Here is a 23,838-nt window from a genome sequence, read left to right on the forward strand (position 1 = left end):
AAGGACTTTTTTGTGTAGGAAGAATAAAAAGTGAAATATTTCAGTTAGTGGACACTCATCCATCACAAATGAAGCAACATATGAATATCTACAACAAGTGGTCTCCAAAGAGCAGTGATAGACACCTTTTTTGCATGTAAGAGATAGAGATACCATATTCAGTCCATAGTAACTTCATTTAAAATGAGCAGGTATCTAACAAACCTACCACACACAGTGGTAGGTTTATACTGCAGTGTCTAATTAAAAGAGGTGGTTCAAATAAGAGCAAATAAGCAGTGCTTGTTTCTTTTTATCTGGGAATCTCTAGGAGGAGTAACTGCTTTTATTACATGCACATGTGTAACATGATGGCTGATGCAACATTTTTGAGACTTTCTATTTCAGTGCAAAAAGGAAAAAAATAGGGAACAATCCTTCCCAACAAACTCAATTCCAATTCTCTCCTTTTATTCTTATTTTTGTTATTATTGCACTATAAACGTGAGGATCATGTGGCCCTGCAGATGTTGATGAACAGCAACTTGTAGTATTCCTCACTGCTAGGTATGACTGCTAGGAATTCAACATCTGGGCATCATTTTGGTGGCCCTGCTGACCTTTTGGTTTCCTGCACTGTCTGAGTGTTCTTTAGGCAACATTTTTATTCAAGCCATTTTATTTTTCCTATAAATGTGTTTGTCGTATGCTTCCAATCACAGAAGGTGACATTGTTGTTATTCAACTTCAAGCTGACTCCTCCAATTTATTTATTTATTTGCATCATTTTTACCTCGCCCTTCTCACCCAGAGGGACTCAGGGTGGCTTACAACAGTCGGCAAATTACATTGCCCAAAATACATTCAATAAAACAATGACATATCAATAAACAATAAAACAGTACCACATCAATTAAAACTCTAATTGATGGATAGACTCTATTAAACCATGAATTATAAAATTTAGAATGCATGTATAGTTAAATTTGTTAAATTTATGGTGGTTTTCTTCCTTGCCTGGGATTGAGGAAGTTGCTGCTGCCAGAGCCCCATTTGCAGGCCCAGATGACAGGACGGGATGGCTGGGTTGAATTAAAGAGACTGTGAACAGTGAACATTGGATACTTCCTTCCTTGCCTGGGCTTTGAAATGCTGCTATCAGCATACCATTTGCAAGCCCAGACAGTAGGGAGGTGATTTGAAAGAAAGGGATTGCAAATGGGGCTCTGGCAGCAGTTAAGGAAGGAAGGGTCCAACTCTGGGCAAAGGGAGGCAGCAGGAATGATGACACTGGATCCTTCATTTCTTACCTGATTTTTAAATAAGGCAGGAAGCCCTATTCACAGGCTGCATTGCAAGAAGAAGGAGCCAGTCAAAGCTAGCAGGTCTGTGAAGGCAGGGCCGAGGGAAACTCCATCCTCATAAGGAAGGGAAAGGGGAAAGGCAAGAGAGCACACAGGCACTTTCTCCCTTTGCCTGGGCCAGCAGAAAAAATCCTCAGAGCCCATTCTCCCAGATAGGCTCTTGAAGCCTGAGGCTCCTATTAGGCTTAGGCTCCTATTAGTAACCAGTCTTCAAGAGCCAGTCTGTGAGTCTACTACTATCAAGAGCCAGTCTGCTATTACTCAATACCACAACATGCACACATCAGTCCAAGGATTCTCCACCTAGTGAAAGAAATGCAAAGCTCAAAAATAACATTATTTTTTTTCATTACGTCTGATTATAGTGTTTTGTCTTTATATCACAAAATATAAAATGTTTATGTCAATATTAGTATAATGATTAATAGCTTTTATTTATTTAATACTGGTTTTATTTATTTGTGTTGTATTAAAGATTGGGGGTGATTGATGTTGATAGTATCCAATTTTTGCCTCAGGGGTCCGCTGTCCCTTAAAGGTTGGGAATCATTGACGTAGAGCAGTGTAGTCCAACCTTTAGTTACCCAAGGGCCAAGTGGGCATGCTATGGATTATAACAGTGGAAGAGTGAAGCTTCAATATGGCCGTTATAGGGCCATTTCTTAAAAACTTAAAGCAGTAAGGAGGATAAACAATTTTTTCCAAATGTTAAATTAAAATATTTTTCCAGTAAGAAGGGCATGTGGCATGCAGGCCACGGGATGGACCACACTGATGTAGAGGAATGGATTCTAAGGAAGAATTTGAGGAAGGAGGCTGCTATTAAATACCCAATTTTGCCTGGCTGAAGGATTAGCTCCGCATGCAAGTCCCAGACCTTTGATAAAAAAAGTCTACATAAGAAAATATCTGCTAAAAGACATTTGAATACAATTATTCAGAATTCATTGTGCACAAATATATTCTTTTGCCTCCGGTTAATAAATTAACCAGTGTCTTTCAGAATATTCTGTCCATTAGATTAAAATACATGTGGCATATACATAGTGCCAGAAAATTTTGTAGCAAATATATTTCAATTACTGAGCTGATTCCTTTAACCATACTGTCCAGTGCAAGAGAAAATAAACAAAGTAGAACACATGATAGTGTTATTTAGCATATCATATATCTTAAATAATTCTCTACTCCTCCCCAACTCAGTCACCAGAGGTTTCTTGAAAGTGATACAGTTTTAATGAGGTGTTTGGTGGTTTCATTTATCAGTTTGTAGAAAAGCATTATGTATTAAAATACACCATTATAATATTCAGGCTGACCTTATTAAAAACATTGAATCTAATTTTAACCTACATGAAAACAGCTCCCCCTAAGGCTTCCTTTAAAGAACATGAGAGGCATTTGTTGACTAAATATATTTGCAACCTTTTGTGAAGATTGGGAAATAAAATGCTAATTGGTCAAAAGTGTGTGCAGGGCTTGGAGGCTGCTAAAGGACCTTTCTTCTTTTATCTACTTTGAGATTACAGGAAATGAAAACTCATGAATCATTGCAGTGAATTAACAGGGCTTTCTTAAATGTGGCTAACTCTGACGGTCTGTGACAAATATTAAAAATCTATTTCTGAAGAGAATATATTTCTTAATTGAAGTTCTACTCAGACATAACTTCTTCATAATATGCCCAGCAACTTCTCATAAAAATGTGCTAGTGCTACACATGTGTCACTGCTTGAGTAGGTCATAGAGATGGCACAAGTTTTCATGCATACATTATAACTATTATTTTTTTGGTTTCAGTAAGCCCATTAACTTGGGCAATCCATTCCGATAATACTTTTACCAGATATATCTGAAAATTCTGCTCTGAAAGTAAAACTTAGAAACTGCTTCATGTATAAATACTTAATGGAATAATTTAGGTCCTGTGTGTTTTTATAGATCAAGAAATAGTCCTCAATCTTTGCAAGAAAGAGAGACATCTTCAAAAGAGAGTGGTTTTCTTTCTCCCTTAAACATGTCTCTGCCCAATACAACCTGAGGAGTCTAGACATGAAGTGAAAGTGGAATGTTCTTCATCAGTTCTCACAAGTTTCCTCTTCACAACTATGGCACAGCACCATGCTCTTGTTTTCAGTATTCTGCCATTTACCTTTGGTTTCTTGTCTCAGGTTTAGGATTGAGGCAGTGTTTGAGTGTGAGCAATGGTGATCATTCTGCAAACTACTTCTGCCAGTCTGTTTTAGTTCAAAATTATCAGGAAATTCTCGTTTACCTTAACACTTTTCCTGGACTGACGGCACTTAGGATCTTTTAATGACTTATACACACACACACTCATTCAGTATACTGTAATGGACTATGAGTATTAGACTATGAGTATTGGATTATGACTCTGGAGACTAGAGTCTGGATCCCCACTTGGCCATAGAAATCCACTGGGTGATCTTGGGTACATAAGCCTCTCTCATTCACAGGGGAAAGAAAGGCGACCTCCCTCTGAACATATCTTTCCTAGAAAACCCATTGATCGATTCAGCTTAAGGATCACCTTAAGTCAGAAGTTATTTGAATGTACACAACAACACAAATTTGTGTTGTATTGTATTATTAGAGATACTAAATAAAAAGCTGCCAGGAGAGGGCGAGATGACAGAAAGTTGAAGAGTGTGGTTACTGGGGGAGGAACTAGCAGCCACTAGCCCTCTATATAGCTGCAACCCTAGTACCTAAAGCTCAGTGAACAGGAAAGACTAACAGGGAAGGACAACAAAAGTGTTTTGTGTGGGTATTGTGAAAGAGGTAACATAAGGTGAGCTTGTGTCTGTTGAATTAAACCTTCCCAGTCTCAGAGAGGTACTTTTTAAAGAGTTAATTGCCTTAAATGTTTGTGTCTGTTGGAGTAAAGTTGTTTGTTTGTTTGAATTGGCAGGAGGATTGTGTGCTTGTCAGTTTTCTATAGTGTTTTAGTGTGCATGGGGCCCATTAAAGCTGATAGTTTGTGTGAGCTGAATAGATGTAAGTTTTTGTGCTCAGTACTGCTCAATTATTCTACAGTGGGTAACTCCAAGTGCTCTGTCAGAGACATGGTGGGAGGAGCCACCGTCACTAGCTCACTATTTCATGCAGCATTATCCCTGGAGTTTGGACATCAGGCACTTGGGTAAAAGACAAGGTCAACAGAGTTTTGAGGGGGGAGGCAGACGTCTGTTTCAGTGCTTGCAGAAGACTATCTGTCAATACCACTGACTGTTTTCTACTTCCTTTTGGTCCACGTAGGCACTAATGAACTGCAAGGTGTAGCCTTCAGGATATCACAAGGTATTATGAGGCACTGTATAGGAAGCTGAAGGTCCCTCATGCACAGGGTGTCATTTTGCCTCTCCTTTCAGTTGAAGGACACAGCCCAGGAAAGGAGAGGAGATGGACAACAACTATGCAGGTGGTGTTACCAGGAATGTTTTGGCCTCTTGGACCATGTTCTGCAGTTTCAGCTTCAGGAATCAAGGCATGGTGGAGCTGTTATTTTTCTCTTTTATTATGTGATATTTTTCACTATCAATCTGCTATGACCAGCAAATGTGATAATTTTCACCAATACTTCCACTACCACAAAATATGAGGGCTTCTACCAATGTGAAGACCCCCCCCCCTGTCCTACTGCTACATCATCAAAGGTGAAGAGTTTTAAGATGCCTGTTTGACTTCTGTGTGATGTCCAGTAGGAGCCTTTTAGATCCTCTTAGGTTCCTGTGCTGTCATTACCCAATCCTATATTACCTGCTACTAACACAAACAACATGTCTAAACTTAGGTTCTCAGACACTCAGGTGTATAATATAAAAATATGATTTGTTAAACAGAAATTCAACATAACATCACATATTACTTATTTAAAACCTATAAATCCCAACTGAAGTGATCACTAACACACATTTATTCACTCTCACTTACTCATGTCCTAACTCTAATCTTGACTCTGACTCCGCCCCTGACCATGACTAACCACTCAAATTCTGAAACCCTACTTTGAAAACAGCACATTATTTGCTGTACAGTCCTGGTCATTCTTCAAAGTACAGTTCTTTCCTTGCGATTTCTCTTGCTGACAGCATGCAAGATATTGTTGTTTAAGGTTTAATTTTGTATTCTGTGAATTTATATAATGTGTTTTCTAACTTGTAAGTTGCTTTCAGCCCTGAGCTAAAAAAAGGTGAGACAGAAATGAATACAATGATAAAAATAAAAATATTTCTTAATTTGGCTTGCTCACCACACAATACTATGTAGAGTACTAAGCTACAAGATCAATAGTTTCTGACCCACTGCAAAATATATTCCAGAGTTAATAAATGTGAGAAAGTTCAACATCTTTCAAAGTTTATGTGTGTGTTGACTGGTAGTAGTTGGAAGTCATTAGCAGCAAGGATTTCAGTATTATTATTTTTTTTAAAAAGGAAATCAAAAAGGGTTGAAAAGGGAAAAAAAGAACTGAATCTACACCAGAGAGAATATGGATGGATTTGGGAGAGAGCGTGGAATTGTCACTAAATTATAAGCAGGGTATATCCATTTTAATGAGAGAAATATTTTGTTGTTTCACAGCCTGTAGACAGAAATCAAAGGTTTGGTAAGGATGAAAGCACACAAGTCATACCTTCCAGACACTCTGTTGTTCTCTGCATACTGAGTAGCGAGGTCTATACAAAGTTTTCAACCCATAATCAGGAAATTTGAATCTATTTACACCTTGTCTGCAATACCTAGCTCTCAGTGCACAAAGTTCTACAGAGGAATCAAATATAACTGCAGACCTGCATACATACAGGGATTTCATTAGCAGCCTGATGATTATGCAACCATTCACTTGCCATGCTTTTACTCATGGAGGCACCCAGAGTTATGTAGTCTTTCCAGAACTTCCAGAACCTGTGCAAAGTCAAAATCATATTGAGTACAATAGGCAGCAATGTGCTCAGTACCAGTTCTTGGAGAGGCAATCAAACAGGGAGTTGTATCTTAAAGATTTTCTTCTTGATGAGAAGGGGAGGAGTCTGAGCCAATATGTTATAAGTCCCACCACCAATATAAGAGGCCTCAAATAGGTTTTAGTCATCAAGAGTCTTTTACAGACCAATTTCTGCAACAGTGTTGTCTAGGCCAGAAGTCAGCACTGGAGAGGGCAGCATACCTTTCCTTACTGGGACTCAAAACAATGGCAGTCAACTAGCACTACGGGAATTTCAAACAAGTGCTATCAGTAGGGACATTGACACTGCTATCAAGTTTATTGGTGCTAGTGCTGCCACAGTAGGAGTGGCTGGTTCTGGTGCTAGTATTGGAACAGTCTTTGGGAATCTAATCATTGGTTATGCAAGAAATTCTTCCCTGAAGCAACAGTTGTTCTCCTATGCTATTCTGGAATTTGCCCTGGAAGTTGCTTTCTTGATCCTGTTTACCATGTGAAGAGACTTTTTCATACTTTTGGCATTAATGAATTACAATGTGATTATGTGAACTTGAAGTTGGGAAAATGTTATCATGGAAATGTATGCTACTTCCAAAGCAGATTAATTAAAGACGGTAAAGAAGTTTTTTTTTTAAAAAAACGAAGCAGTCTTTTAGAAGACTCTTCATACTCTGAAAAATGTCTCTTTTCCCCCTGCATTAGTCACATAAATGAGCACTGCTGGACCTGGTGTTACAACGTAAGAGCTTGTTATGTTATCACTGTGATTTTTAGGGAGTGGGAGATGGAACAGAGCTCTATAAGAAAAGAGAGAGTGACAATGAGCAAGCCTGTCATTTTAGCTTTCTGTCACATTATATTTGGTAGGTTTTGGTGAAAAATGAATTCAAATGAAAATGTCACCCATCTCTAGAAAGTGGAGAGGACATCTGCTTCAATTGGCAAAGCAAAACAACTAAATCTGGGGTCATAAGTAAGTTTTGATTCACCCCCTTCTTTGAACATATTACCAAATTATGGTGTTTATTTCAACACAGTCTGCAATATATGACATTTTTTACAAAGTTTCAATACAGAGTACAAAACAAGCAACAGGAAATAGAGGCATGTCCGGAAAAGATGGGAAAGGTACACACAATCATTCATGGAATCTGCTTTCAATAGCAGAGGGAAATGCAATGAACATGACTGTGAAGAATGCGATTTCCTGCTTCTTAGCAGGGGGTTGGACTAGATGGCCCATGTGGTCTCTTCCAACTCTACTATTCTATGATTCTATGATTCTATGATTAAGAAGCACCAGGCCTCTAAAACTTTACAGCAATCATTATATTTGCTTGATATATTGCCTATAAAAATGTTACTAGTGACTACCAACTGTTTTAACAGAAGACAAAGAGGAAAAAAGATCAGAGAGAGATTTCAAAACTTTTTTATATTTCCTATTATGGGAAATGAAAACAGAAAGAAAACAAGGAATTCAGGAACAAGCAATTTATACATCATGTTCCATTGTGCCACATTAGCTCCAGGCAAGAAAGAAGGGTAGTAAAACATTCACCCGAGAGTGAATAATAGGAGATAAGGATAGATAACCTAAGATCCTGCAGCTATTTCCATCTATTTCAAGCATACAAACTGCAACATTTCCTGCTGGAGGCTTGCAAAGAAATGATTAAGGACTGCATCAGACAGAAGTCCATATACAAGGGGATAGCAGAGGAATCCATGGGGCAGGGGGGAAACCATCAGGCAGCACTTCACATTGCCCCCTTATGATCACATGGCATTTCCAATCTGCCCCCAACTTCATCCCCGGCTTCTTGAATGAGAATATGGGTAGTCACCCATGTTTTCAGGACAGCCTCTGAATACGCTGACGGGATGGAGCCAGAACGGAGTCCTGCTGAAAGTAGCCCTACGTCATGTGATGGGCTCAGTCAGGCTCCATCCTGGTTGCATCCTGGCAGCATCCTAGGAAGGGGCAAAAGCCCCATGGGATGAGGTCATAAGAATATAACTGAAGGTCTAGCATGCCTGAACTAAAGACAAAGAGGTAGATAAGTAAAATGAAGTGCAGGGAAGCCTGGATCAAAAAACATTTTCTGATTACTCAATCCATGACACCAAATAATCAACGTTAACAATCTGTTAGCCAGTTCTTTCCCCAAATATTTTGCAGCCACATCAGATCATAGAAATGTTCAATCCAACATGAACTGTATAGGACAGGAGCTGTTTAAAACAAACATTCTAAGATCATTACAACAGTTTCAATTATATGACCATATCATTCATGTGACATTTCTAATGTCATGAATTTGTGCATAAGGACATTTTTTTGCTATATATTCAAAGATACAACAAATATACAGTTGACCATCCCTATCTATGGATTCTACATTCATGGATTCCACCATCCATGGTTGGAAAATATTCACCCTACCCCCAAAAAATCCAAAGAGCAAACCTTGATTTTGCCATATATATATATATATATATATATATATATATATATATATATATATATATATATATATATATTGTAATGTTTGTTTTACTATGGAGTAAACAACAAAACCAAATTTGGCCACAAAAGACATAGTCATCCAAAATATGTCTTTCAATTAAAAAAAAAACCTAGAAAAATAGTCCAAATTACAGAGGATGAGGAAGAGTCTTTCTCCCCCTAACTGCCAGTTAGAAAGGTAGGCTCTGCTGCCTTTCGCACCCCTGCTGCCTTTAGGCCCGGCCCCCTTCGTATCCTAGAAACTCCCTCAGCCAAAATGGCACCCAGGGCACAGGAAGAGTGCACTTAGGCCTGATCTACACTGCCTACAAAATACAGATTGTCTCATTTGAACTGGATTATATGGCTGTGTAGACTCAAGGTCCTTTCACATAGCTATATTATCCATTTATAATCTGCTTTGAACTGGATTATCTTGAGTCCACAGTGCCATATAATCCACTTCAGTGTGGAATTTATACAGCTGTGTAGAAGGGGCCTCATATAATCCACTTCTTAGCAGATAATATAAGATTATAAATATAATATGAAATCATTACTGTGGTATAATAATACAGAACAATATAATCTCTAAAACCAGGACAGTAAATAAAGAGCAACACTCTGAAAGCAGTGAAATTGGGAATTCCAGAAAGGAAACAATCAGGGCCAGCTAACACTTCCCAACAAAGGATTCCCCCAGGCAGGAAGCAGCCAGGCTTTGAAGCTGCAAGGCCATTAAATGCTAATCAAGGAGCCTAGTTGCAGCATTCATACCTGCCACACTGAGACTATTAATTGCTATTCAAACTGGCCAACCAAGGATACCGCAAGGTAGAAAGTGGCCAGGCTTGCAAGCAGCAAGGCTATTCAGTGCTTTTCAACCTGGCCAACCAAGATTTTCCCTAGGTGAAAAATCCACAGGCTTTGAAGCCACGAGGCTACTCCATCCCATTCAACCTGGCTAGCAAGGATGTCCTATGTAGAAAGCAGCCAAACTTTTAAGCTGCAAGACTATTCAGTGCAATTCAATCTGGCCAAACAATGATTCCCCTACAAAGGAAGTAGCCAGGCTCTTTGACTGAGGGTGCTACTTCAGCTACTCCAGAAAACAGCAAGGCTTTGAGGCTGCAAGGCTATTCACTGCTATTCTACCTGGCCAACAAATGATTCCCATAAGCCACAGCAACGTATAGCCAGGCAAAGCTAGTTATATATAACAATGTATATAACACTGACGTCCTCTATGACACTTATTACAAACAGCCAGAATCCAGCTGACAACCATCACCCACAGTGTCAGGACCCTGGCTGCAGAGCACCAATAACCTTACACAGAGGCCAGTCTCTATCTAATATCTTTATTAAAGAAATATATAAAATCAATAAAAACAAGCGAAGAATATAGTTCAGAAGCAGACCTTTCAGATGAGGTCAAATATAGTCCAGAAATGTATTGTCCAATATAAGATATTAGAGTTCAAAGTTTTAATCCACTTGACCGAAACACACACTTTGCCAAGCAATAGTGTGGGGAAACAACATAGTCTTTAAAGTCCAATGAAACTTGACAACAAGGCTGGAAATAAACTTGATTCTTGGCTAGATCCGTGACTGAAGACAAGGCAAACATGAAACATGAAACAGAGTCCGTGGTAAAACCGTGAGACAGGGCAAGGCTTGATGCTTGATCCGGGAAGCAAGGAACTGGGATTACGAAGTCCACACACGATCTCTCTCCTCAAGCTGACCAATTGACTCTGCAAAGAATCCCTCGTGCCAAACACCTATATTGGGTCTCATTTTCCCGCCAACAGAACTCTTTCCCTAGAGAACGGGAAGCGAAACCTAACTCTGTCCAGATGTGTGACTCCTTAGAATTTCCCAAGGGAAGCAGACCTAATCAGCTTGATGTTTGGCAGCTAAGCGTAAACTTCTCCGTTGGGCCTCTCTGACTCCCCTTTCTCTGGAATAAGATTCTTTTCTGGGAAACGGTGGGGAGTTCTGCCCAAGGCCTGTTTGGCTGAATTCTTGAGGGCAAACATCAACATCCTGCAGGTGAAGAGACTCCGGCTCTTGCTGAACCGGCGAAAACCCCATGTTTTCCTCTTCGTCTGTCACAATAGTACTAGGAACAGGACTACAAGGCCCATGAGTCATCACACACAGGGCCTTTTCATCAGCCGCCCCACAACTGTGGAATGACCTGGTGAAAGAGCTCAGACAACTGAATGAGATGTCAGAATTTAAGACCCAACTGAAGATCCATCAATTCCAGGAGACCTACCCAGTCAAATTTAAATCATGAGCTTTGAATTTTCATTCCATTAGTGCTATACAATATATTGATTTTGATCCCTGTGTTATAATGGGGTGTTGTTGTCTATCTATGCATTTTATTATATCTTATTATGTTCATATGTTTTCACCCTACCCCACCCCCACTCGGTTGTACCCCATTAGGAGAGACAGGTAACAAAATGTATTACTACTGCTACTATTACTGCTACTATGGGATTTGAGCATTCATGAATTTTGGTTTTCACCAGTGGTCCTGGAATTGACCCCTACCTGATACCAAGGGCTCACTATAAAGTCATTTTGTGAGCTGCCCCGAGTCTCTCTGGGAAATGGTGGCAGGATAAAGTTTTATTATGATTATTACTATTATTATTATTCCACTTCTTTATATTGGGGGGGGGTATCTTTTGTCTTATCCAAAGAGCAGGCAGAGGGGAATAACAGTATGAGTTAAGTTTGTTATAACTGCAGATTTGAAATTGCAATTTTATCCAAGGTAAGGGTATACATGTTTTGCATCAAGCAGCAAAGCATTTTGGCAAATGTATGTTTTCCAGATAATCTAATTTACATTGCATGGAAGAGGATATGTTAACCATTTGTGAGGTGTAGGGAAATCATTATTAATATCACCATCATCACACGGAATACAATTTGGTTGGAATCCTATGTGTTAGATTCAGCTAGAATGGACCCACTGAATCAATTACTGCCAAGTCAACACATAGATCAATTCAGTTGATTCAGTGGTTTTACTCTACTCAGGACCAACAATATGATTAAGGCATTAGGGATTTCTCTGACGACATTTTACTCATCACAACCTTGATATAGATGTGATTCAAGGCAGAATAACTCTTCATTTTCAAGCTAGTATGAAAATGAATTTATTCATGATCCTGTTCCTTTGGGGAAAATGGAAGGAAAAAGGAAAAGGGTTTGACCAAGGGCAAGATGAATGGATGGTATCCTTGAAGTGGCTGGCCTGACCTTGAAGGAGCTGGGGGTAGTGACGGCCAACAAGGAGCCCTGGCATGGGCTGGTCCATGAAGTCACAAAGAGTAAAAAGTGACCAAACAAATAAACAACAAACCTGTTCATTTAAAATAAAGCATAGAAGTAATAATAAAGTCATTATCAAAAATAGGAGTAACATGACTGCTGTGAAAGGAAGCCCTAAGTAATAGCTTGACTTCCAAAAAAACAGAACACCCTAGCACTTTTCTTTTAACAAGATTTTACAGCCTCATTTGCAGAATTGTAGAAGTGGAGGAAAGAAAATTGGCATGGGGTGAATAGCTCTGTTGAAACAAAAACCACAACTGAACATAATCAAGCTCTATTCTATTTGCACTGTTGAACACTGCCAGCAAAGATGAAAGCCCTAGTGTTTTGACTCAGAAAATTAGTTATGTCTGTCATATTAACACAAAATATTCACATCATTCTGTCTGACTTCATATGCTTAATTTTATCCATTGTCCATTGTTTGTATCAGCAGATGCCACACCTTTAGATAAAGCCCATCAACAACAGCTGCATATCTCTAAGAAGGTTCCACTATTTAGCATCCTTATCTTAGTGAACAGCAGTTTATTTGCAAAACAACATGCTTCACTTGCAGAAGAATCCAGGCTCAAAACTTGATGTAATCTCTTTTATTGAAATGGGGTGTAGCTTAATAGCAAACATTACTTGCTCCCATTTTCAATGCCTAGCATCCCCAGCTAAGGCTGAACAGGGGTGCAACTATGGGGAGTATGGAAATGAGGCTCTCCTAGAATAATTCGTCTCTCTATAAAATTCCCCATCAGTATCCAAATTTCTAACAACAATTTATAATATCACTTGAGCATTATTTTATTTATTTATTTATTTATTTATTTGCAGTATTTCTATCCCACCTTTCTCTACCCCGGAGGGGACTCCAGGTGCCTTATAAATACAGCATCCAAAGAAAAGACAACAAAGTTATCAAGGGAATTAGATCAAAGAAAATGTAGGCATTCTCAGTGTGAATGATTTTCAGTGTCACACTTCCTGTAATGCAAGAACATTGGAGACTAAAGGAAAACAGCATTGGGGCAGAATTCTTATTTGGTTGGGCAATAATTTTATTTAGTCTCATATAGCTCTCAATAAAACTCTGCTGAGCTGCTTCTAAATGATACTGAGCTGGAAGAAGTAGAAGTCTGGCAGTATAATGCAGCTTTCTAAGTTCTTCATATCTTGGTCAGCCAGGCTCTTAAAAGCTCTTTTAATCATTGTGGTCCATGATATGAGTATTCTGAAAATAAATTTGTAATAAAGTATTCATGTAGTCCATGTGCTATGTTCAGGGTTCAGTGTATTAATGTACTTTCAATTTAGCTATTTTATGTAAAACTTTTTATATTAAAGAGATCTCTCTGCTCCATGAATATTAAATGAAATGTTGTTACCTATTTGTAATTCAAAATGAACTGATAGTGAAGCAAAAATGAAATTTATACTACTAAATACAGATACAAAATTTTTCATTACAGGAACAAATGATAGTTCAGGTTTTTTCTTAATTTTTTATTATATAATGTCAATTTCAGTTACCATTTCATAATGCAAACAGAATGTTATTCTCTTAATTCTCTTAACATTGCCAAACCCACATTCATCTCCCTTTGATATTTCTTTCCTCTCTCCCCTCTCCTCCCCTCTTTCAGTTTTTTAAAGTCATATTTTGAAAAGAGCTATGCAAAATGTAGGACACAGTTTGAGAAAACAGACCCCCCCATTATTATTGTTATTAAAAGATTAGCTAAAGGAGAATAAGCTAAACATTCAAGGAGGTGGAGATGAGGATTACCAATGCCTATTGTCTCAAGAATTCAAGAGCTTGGGAAAGCTACTTTTTGGACTTTAACTCCCAAAATCTCATGTTGCCTAAGGAATTCTCAAAGTGACTTTTCTCGCTCTGATGTAACTATAAAATTATGGTATTGTTTCACTCCAAGTTGTTTCCCATTTATGGTAAACTTAAGGCAAGAGTACAAAATGGTTTTCTTTGTGAGATTTCTTCAGCGAATTTTGTCACTCCCATCATTTGAGGCAAAGAAAATATGAACTTGCTCAAAAAAACCTCAGCAGATGGAACGAAATCAGCATCTTAGGACATTTTCACTCTGTCTGGGAAATGGAAGCCGATGTCAGACATCACATGATGTTGTATGACTTCTGGCGTAGGCCCTGTCCCCAACCGGGATGAAAGTGTTGCTGGATGCTTTCATCCTAACATGGGATGCTTCTCATTTTGTGCTGGCTCCAATGGAGCCAGCACGGGCCCTCCTTCCAAGGGGGACACTTGCTCCATGTGATGGGGACAGTACACAGTACACAGAGTGACAAATTTGCCGCACTGCTCTCTCCCCAAGGGCAATGCTTCGCCTGTCTTTTCTGATAAGGTCAAAAGTCATCCAGTGGCTTTCCAAAGCTAAGCAAGAACTCAAATACTGGTCTCCCATAACCTCAGTCCTCATTCAACCCACTATTCCATGCTGGTTCTCTAAATACAAATTTTACTTGGAGCAAAATACATCCAAACAAAAATTATCAAATTTTAGAAAGATTACTGTTTGGACCAGAATCCCATGTCATCTAAGGCAAGACTTCTTAAACCTTTCCCATTCACATCCTCTTTCCACCTGAGAAAGGTTTATTGGAACCCAAGTATATCTATATATATAAAAGAGTGATGGCATCAGGGCAGCGGACAAAACGACAAAACTACAGGCCCCCCAACCTCGAAATTTGACAACACAACCCATCATCCACGGCTCTAGGTTGATACAACAAAAAGAAAAGAAAAATAAAGTCCTAATTACAGGGAGAGGAATAATAGTTTTTATCCAATTGCTGCCAGTTAGAAGGCTAAGCTCCACCCACTTGGTCTCCTAGCAACCTACTCAGCCCAGGGGACAGGCACAGTTAGGCCTCACTTAGGCCTCTTCCACAGATTATCAGATTTTAACTGGATTATATGGCAGTGTAGACTCAAGGCCCTTCCACACAGCTATATAACCCATTTAGAATCTTATGTTATCTGCTTTTAACTGGATTATCTTGACTCCACACTGCCATATATTCCACTTCAGTGTGCATACCAAACATAAAGACAACCATACAACAGACATTCAATACCACCACTACCTCAACAATTTCTCACCAACACCACTAGACAACGCCACAGCAACGCGTGGCCGGGCACAGCTAGTAGGTATATAAAATTAAACATTTACTGATAATAAACCAGCATTTGCAAAGCTTTTGTTTCTTTTTGTGGAGGACAGTTGAAGCATTTTCCACAGGGTCCACTGTAAATACTGTGTGTTGTTGCTAACCAATTTGTGTAAATTGGTGGAAATTACAAACATTTTACAGTTGTCAAATTTTTGTGACCCAAACATGGATGTAAGGTGACTCTATTTGGGTTCAGGACCCACAGTTTAAGAAGCAGTGATCCAAGGAATTCTAGGGTTTATAGTCCAAAAAGTAACTTCCTCAAGCCTAGAGATAAATGAGATGAATATGCTCAAAGTGCAATAAAGATAGAGCCATTTGGATCAGAAATAAAATACATTTTCCAGTTTTTCAGAAAGTAATGGTTTTCTTCTACATCATTTCCACAAACTACTTTAAATTATCCACACAGAAAATTGAAATCATGAAACAAAGGTCACTACCCTTCCTAAACCATGACCTAAGCATTTGATAAGACATAGTAGGCAATCTCCATTTTCTCATTCTCAAAACCTCAAAATATAATCTGTCATCATATAATTATAAGCTATCACTCATGGCTGGATATGATTGTCTTCCAAGGGTCTAGTCTTGGTGGTGGGCCCTCAAGTGACTGTAAAGGCCTATTCTGGATCAGCATTTTATTTCACAGTGAGGACATAGATTTCCTTATGGAAGGCAGTCCTGACAAGGGTAGACTTGACACGCCTTCCTCTTGACACGTTTTTCCCTTTCACCCTCCATTCGTGCCTCTTTGAATTCCACAGCACTGTTGGTAATAGCTGACCTCCAATTAGAACATCTAGAGCCAGAGCTTCCCAGTTTTCAGTGTCTATGCCAGAATTTTTAAGGTTAGCTTTAAAACTATCTTTAAAAATCTTTTGCTCTACACCAACATTCCATTTTCCATTCTTGAGTTGTGAGTAGAGTAGCTGTTTAGGGAGATGATGACAAAGCATTCAGACAATGTGGCCAGTTCAGTGAAGTTGATGGCGGAGAATCATTGCTTCTTCTGACATTTGTCCACCTGTCTTCCCAAGAAATTTGCAGGAGTTTTGGAAGCAATGCTGATGGAATTGTTCCAGAAGCTGAATGATGGTTGTAGACAGTCCATGTTTTACAGGCATATAACAGAGTTAGAACAACAATAGCTTTAGAAATAAACATCTTGATATCCCTAGGAATGTCCTAATCCTCAAATACTCTCTGCTTTCTTTAAAAAAAATGCTGCACTCACAGAGCTCAGGTGGTGTTGTATTTTAGCGTAGATGTTGCCTTTTGTGGGAAGGTGGCTGCCAAGGTAGCAGAAATGGTCAATATTTTCTAACGTTACACCATTAAGATGAATTTCAGGCATTGCAGAGGGATTGGCTGGTACCTGCTGGCTGAGCATTTTGGTTTTCTCGATGTTCAGAGAGAGGCTAAGCTTTTTGTATGCTTCTGCATTTTGTATGATTCTGTGTTTGAAGTGACTTGTGGGTCTTCTTCTGAATGAGCATGAACTACAGTACATTATGATCAGCATATTGGATTTCTATAACAGATGTTGTTGTGGGCTTGGATTTGGCTTTTAGTCTGCTGAGGTTAAATAGTTTGCCATCTGTCCAATAGGTGATTTCCACAGTAGTGGGAAGCTTCCCATCAACAAGATGTATAATCAAAGCTATGAAGATGGAAAATAAGATTGGGGCAATGACACATTCCTGTTTGACACCTAATTCCACCTTAAATGGGTCACTTTGGGAGCTATTGCTGTCCAAGACTGTTGCCATCATGTCATCATGGAGGAGCTGCAGGATGTTCACAAATTTATCAGAGCATCCGATTTTTTGGAGAATGGTCCAGAGAATATTGTAATTCACTGTATCAAATGCCTTTGCAAGATCAATGAATGACATGTACAGAGGCTGATTTTTTTTTTCTTGGAGTTGTGATGCAGTGCAGATCCTATCCACTGATCCGCTGTTCCTCTGGAGGGGCAAAAGCCATTCTAGGATTCAGGGAAGATGTCTCCTGGGATAAGTAGAAGGCAGTTTGCAAGAATTCTTGCAAACTGCCAGTGGAACTTAAAAGAGAGATACCTCAATAGTTTCCACAGTCTGTTCTTTCCCCCTTTTTGAAAAAGGTGATGATAGTGGCATCCTTGAAGTCTTCTGGGATCTTCTCGGTCATCCACATTTTCCAATGAGCTGCTGGAGTTATTGTGTCAGCTCATGTCCACCCTCTTTAAAGATATCAACAGGGATCCCATCAGGTCACTGGCTTTGTTATTTTTAATTGGCTGATTGGTTTGCTGACTTTCTTCAAACTAGGCAGTGCTGCAAGCCCATCCCTGGTTTGTTGCTGCAGGATTTGTGTGGAGACCTTTTCAACCACATTAGAGCTGTGGTTAAGGAAGTTATGGTAGTGTTCTTTCCAGCATAGTGCAAATAATAATCTGTATGAGCCAATTAAAACAACCTTTCACACCTCTTATCATCTCATCTACCAATCTTTAATACAAGGGGAGCCTGAGTACCAGGCCACACCATTTCCTACAGTGGGGAAAAGAGAGCAATGGAAAATGTCAACTTCCCTTCTCGGTTAATAGCAGAGGTACCCTTCATCATTGTGTGAATCATTTCAGAATAACGTAGTCTTTATAGACAATTTACACAAAAAATTGCATCCATCTGTGCAGAGAGTTGAAATAGAGCAACCTCATTAAACATCAATGAAATCCAAAATAATTTTCATAGCATAACATACATTCATATTATACTACTTTAAAAGTAGAAAATATGGTGTTATATCACTCAGGTCAGGGGAGAAATCCTCATTAATGTAATTTAACTGGTATGGAAAGCAGTGCTGGCAGAACATATTATGTTTCCCTGGTAGCCCAGATGATCATGTGGACAATCTGGAGATATCTATATCTATTAGGCTTGAGCGATCCATGAAAAAATTGATTCTAAACTCGTTTCAAAAGTAGGGGGTGCCAGCGTTTTGTTTCTGATGTCATTTCCAAATTTTGCCCCCCAAAAAATTTGTAATTAACGAAAATTCGTTAGTTTCAAAAGTAATTCGTTAATGGCAGACGCGCATGCGCAGTGGCCAAAAAAAAAAACAGCACGAGGGGAGATTTTACAGGACTCTCCCACCCTCATTTTTGAGTGATCTTCTTCAAACTTGGTACAGTGGTAGAACACATTTAACACTGATAGCTCACCAAAATTTGGAACGTTTCCCTTATCCTCTGATTTTTGGTGAATTTTCATAGCTTTTATAATAAACCATTTTTTAATAATTGCAGAAATCTGTTCCTGGTTTGAAAGTCTTATTTCCTGTTAAATTGGGTAGTCTTTACTGTGAAAGTCATTGTTCTACTTCAGCAACTTTGTTTTTGTGGCTGAAACTTTGTTAAATTGGTGTGTGTGTGATATATACTGTGTGTGTGTGTGTGTATATATATATATATATATATATATATATATATATATATATATATATATATATAGTCCCTGCATATGTGTGTGTGTGTGTGTGTGTGTATAGGTAAAGGTAAAGGTATCCCTTGACGTTAAGTTCAGTCATGTCTGACTCTGGGGGTTGGTGCTCATCTCCATTTCTAAGCCCAAGAGCCAGTGTTGTTCATAGACACCTCCAAGGTCATGTGGCCGGCATGACTACATGGAGTGCCATTACCTTCCCGCCAGAGCGGTACCTATTGATCTACTCACATTGGCATGTTTTCAAGCTGCTAGGTTGGCAGAAGCTGGAGCTAACAGCGGGCACTCACTCTGCTCCTGGGATTTGAACCTGGGACCTTTCGGTCTGCAAGTTCAGCAGCTCAGTGCTTTAACACACTTCGCCATCGGGGCTCATGTATATATAATATACATACACATACACACAATGTGGAGAATATGTGGAAAGGTAGATAGATAAGTTGGGAGCCACAGCGAAGGCACCTTCCTGGGAGCAAGGTCTAATAATAATAATAATAATAATAATAATAATAATAATAATAATAATAAATCCCTTACAATATCCAAGATGGCTCACTGCTACAGAATCTTGTGAGCTTTAGTTTGGTATGGTACCATTATTGGCAGAGAAAGCTAAGCTGTAGGAGTTGAAATCCAATCATTTATCCTCCCTATAGAATCAATTTTATATGCATTTTTAGCTACAGAAAAGCTAAAATCAGGACAGTAAAAGAACAACACCCAGAAAATGGGAATTCCAGACAGGAAACAATCAGGGCCAGCTAATACCTCCCAACAAAGGATTCCCCCAGGTAGGAAGCAGCCATGCTTTGAAGCTGCAAGGCTATTCAATGTTAATCAAGGTGACAAATTGCAACATTCACACTTGCCTCCCACATACAAGAGTTCTTTCTCCCACCCTGGACCTTCCACAGATATAAACCCCACTTGCCTAGCTTCGCACAGATGTCAAAACCTCTGAGTATGTCTGCCACAGATGTGGGTGAAACGTCAGGAGAGAATGCTTCTGGCACATGGCCATAGAGCCCGGAAAACTCATAGCAACCCAGCCAGTAGGCTGTTGCTGAACAACCTATGAACTTTTAGCATTAAAGGAAAAAATGCCCAAGATTTTATCACTTAATACTGTTGGCATGTCTGGAGAAGAATAGAATGCTTCTATACCAGGCAAGGGCAAACTTTGCCCATGTCTGGAGTTAGGAATTGTAGGAGTTGCAATCCAAAACAATTTGACAGAAAACTGGGAGTTGTAGTTTGGCATGGTACTGGCTCTCTTCTGCAGGGAAGGCTAGGGACTTTGTAAAACTACAGCTCACATGACATGGCACTGAATCTGTTGCAATTGAGCTGGTGCCAGAATCCTTTCCGGGAGATTTCCTCAGTGGAGATATCTCTTAAAGGGATATCCTCTGGCTCTAAGGATTCCGTTTAGGAAGGCAAGCCTGGTTTTGGTATTCCCCTTTAAGCCTGGCTGAAGAAGCAAAACCCAACGGCGGCTCCAGGGCGAGGCAGGGCGAGGAGAAGGCCAAGCGCAGGCAGGCATGTCTCTTCTCTCTTCTCTTCGCTCCCTCCCTGCTTCGCGGAAGGCTTCTACTGAGCCGGTGTGGTCCCCGCGGGGGGGGGGGGGGGGCGTCTCAATGGCATTTTTAAAATGCTAGCAGATTGATGGCCATGCCTCTCCCTCCCTCCCTCTTCCGCTCTGATTGGCTGAGAGGCATGCCAACATGGCTTCTCCTCTCAGAGGGGCTACAGCTACATCCGAAGACATCAGAAACAAACGAAAAAAGGTACTTTTATTATTCAAATTCGTAATATTTGTAAGGCAGTGAGCAGATGGTTCAATATCAATTCAAAAGTAATTATGAAACGAATTTTAAACGAATTTAACGAACTAACGAAAAATTTGCTCAAGCCTAATATCTATACATACACTAAGTAGTCAGATCTGACCATTTACCTTCTTTCAGTTGGGGATCATCGGGTTACAGTAAGTAAGTAAGTAAGTAACTTTATTTTTCTATCCTGCCACCATCTCCCTGCAGGGACCCAGGGTGGCTAATATGGGGCAAAGGCCAGAAAACAATGAACAAAGTACAACAAATAAAACATATTACAATGAGTAAAAAGACAGTAAAATCGACATTGTGCAACAACAATACAGTAACAGTAAAAACTCATTTAGAGCATGAAATGAGTAAAAATAAAATAAATAAGATGGACAACCAGGTTGGTGGAGGGGCCATTTAGACTAAAGTGCAATGATATAGTTATAAAATGCTTCAGGGCAAAAAGACAAAGTGCAAGCATTTCTCGACAGTTGGGGTGAGGACGGACATCCAATTAAATCTAGGGAAAGGGAACAGTGTGAAAAAATAGTATATCAATTTTAAGTTTAAGTCATGGGGACTAAATTATTCAAATGTGCAACAAAAAAGTTTATAACTATAGTGAAGAGTTCTCATATAACTTATTATTCACAACAGGGATATATTTCAGTGATCAGATATCATTTTCTTATGCTCATGAGGTTTGTGTGAATCTCAGCAGCTGTTACATTTATCTCTAGATTTCCTCACTTCAGGAAGAAGATAGCATAGTCATCCCTCCACATTTCAAATTTGACTCTTCTGGGTTAGATTATTCATGGATTTGAATTAAAGTGTTCTCTCTATGTTCTCCAGTGTGACTTGATGGTCAATGTCCTCCTGTCATGCTGCAGGACCTAGAGATTTCTAGAGAGAACACCTCTCCAGAAATCTTATGTCCTCCACTGTGTTCCTATGTCCAGAAGAAGTTGACCATGGGATTGTGCTGGAAGACCTAAACATTCCCAGAGAGGTGTTCTTTTGGGTAAAAAACCCCCAATGTTTTTATTTGCAGTTTTTAACTTTCACTGAGATGCTGTGCTCCTAACCCAATGAATGTAGAGAGCTGACTATAAACTTTTTTCCTGCTTTTGTAAAAAAGAAATATGCATAAATGCACATGCATACAGATACACAAACAGACACATTACAAAGAATTGCAGGAGTCAGTCTCACAGACATACATTTTACCCTACAGGTTTTATGTTAACACAGATTCTCATACTGTCGACCTGCAATACCAGTTTCTTATCTGTAATGTTCTTTGGAAAAAACAGAGAAGAGAATGAAACCTTGGCATTCTTCTAGATCAGTTTAAAGAATAGTGAATTCTGTTTTGTGGACTGCTGTTGCAGATTTTGTGGACTGCTGTTGTCTAGGTGTCCAACTAATTCATATTTGGAGTTTGTAGCAAATTATTGGATATGTATTAAAGTTTTTGCAACATCTATCAACCATCTGCATTTATTTGCCAACAGTCTTTTGAAATATTGCCTATTTTTGAAGATAAGATGTTGGGGTTCAGTCCAATATGAAATTGTGTTATTTATTTAATTTTAACTTGCACCAACATATCTGTATTCAAGTCCTTCACTTTGCCTTGATTTAAGTTTAGGTACCAGTCAGTCAATTCAACTAGCCTTCAATTAAAATTAACATAATGTCTATCCCAACCCATTAAGGCAATGCAATAAACAGCTCTTTGAAATTAAACAGTTCCAATTTTCTTTTATTTCAGCTTCTCTGCATGCATGTCATTGCCAATTTGATACTACTGTCGCCAAATTAGTCAGACCTTTGCATACCCACTGATCCATCCAATTCCAAAGGGATATGAGCACTTCATTAGACTAACCTTCTACCAAACACTCATAAATATATGTGATCACTGAACAGGATTTTTTTTTAATATAAAAAGAAGTCTTGGCAAGGCAATACTTACATCACCCATAATTTTATCTAATTTACTTGTATTACCTAACATGATGATTTCCCCATCTTTCAATTAGTTTATTTCCTGCACTGAATTGATAAGCATCTTTTCTACTGAGTTCATCATTATTTATAGTTCACATTAAAACCTGCCAGCTTAGTAACACCTCTCAACAGTGACCAATACTTTGCCCTCACTACCCATAGTTTGATCTTGCTGTTTTTGCTTCTTACAATGTAATTATTTCTTTATTTATGACATTTCTATGCCAACTTTCTCAGTCATGGAGGGGACTCAATAGTGAATATTCTTTCAAATTTATATATTACAAAATTGTTAACATTTTCCTGGATGGATTCAGTCAAATATAAAAATGCTATGCCACTTAAAGCTTATCTGGTGATAGTTCTAACCAAGTGCCTTCCACTTCCAACACTCTTTCTGCCAAACTGAGATGTGGAGAAGTACTGAAATGGTAAAGATGGACCCACTGTGTGATAAAGGCTAACTATGGATGACTTTATTTTTTTTTGGGGGGGGGGGAGCTCCTATATTGAGTATTCTTAAATATGTTTTCAGAAATGAGACCCTTCTCAGCATATGCTGTTGACCCACAACTCTCATCACAAGAAGTTGGTATAGCCAATAATAACAGAACTTTTTTTAACATCTCCCAAATATTCCTCATCCCTTGCCCTCAAAGGAATCAAAGTAGCAATCAAATCAAAATGTCTTATTACAGGAAAAAGAGGACACACTGTCTTGCCTTTGTCTGCAATGCAAGCATCTACAACAGAGAAGCCTACAGCAATAGAACCTCCTTCCAGATCAAATAATAATAATATTATAATAATTTTATTTTTATACCCGACCCATCTCCCCAAAGGGACTCGGGGTGGCTTACATGGTGCCAAGGCCAGGCCAAACAGGCAATACAAAACACAACAATAAAACAAATCAATCAACAATAAAACAAATCATAAAACTAATGAGGTCACATAAAATAGACATACTTTGATAAAATCCTGGGTTGGCTCCTAAAAGGAACCGGGCCAAAAAGAGTGTCAGTAGTGTCAGATACAATTGGGGGGGGGGGGGGCAATATCAAAACTATTGTCCCAATTAAAGGGCTAGGGGAGGCATAAACAAGGGAAA

The 23,838-nt window shown here is 39.0% G+C and overlaps 1 protein-coding gene across 23 annotated transcripts in view; it reads right to left on the minus strand.

Annotated features, from left to right (window-relative positions):
* ptprt (protein tyrosine phosphatase receptor type T) overlaps positions 1-23,838 on the minus strand; it is an 845,816-nt gene that overhangs the window by 478,866 nt on the left and 343,112 nt on the right. The window lies entirely within an intron of this gene.

This window comes from Anolis carolinensis, chromosome 4 (genome assembly GCF_035594765.1).
Source record: "Anolis carolinensis isolate JA03-04 chromosome 4, rAnoCar3.1.pri, whole genome shotgun sequence".
Taxonomy (NCBI): Eukaryota; Metazoa; Chordata; class Lepidosauria; order Squamata; family Dactyloidae; genus Anolis; species Anolis carolinensis.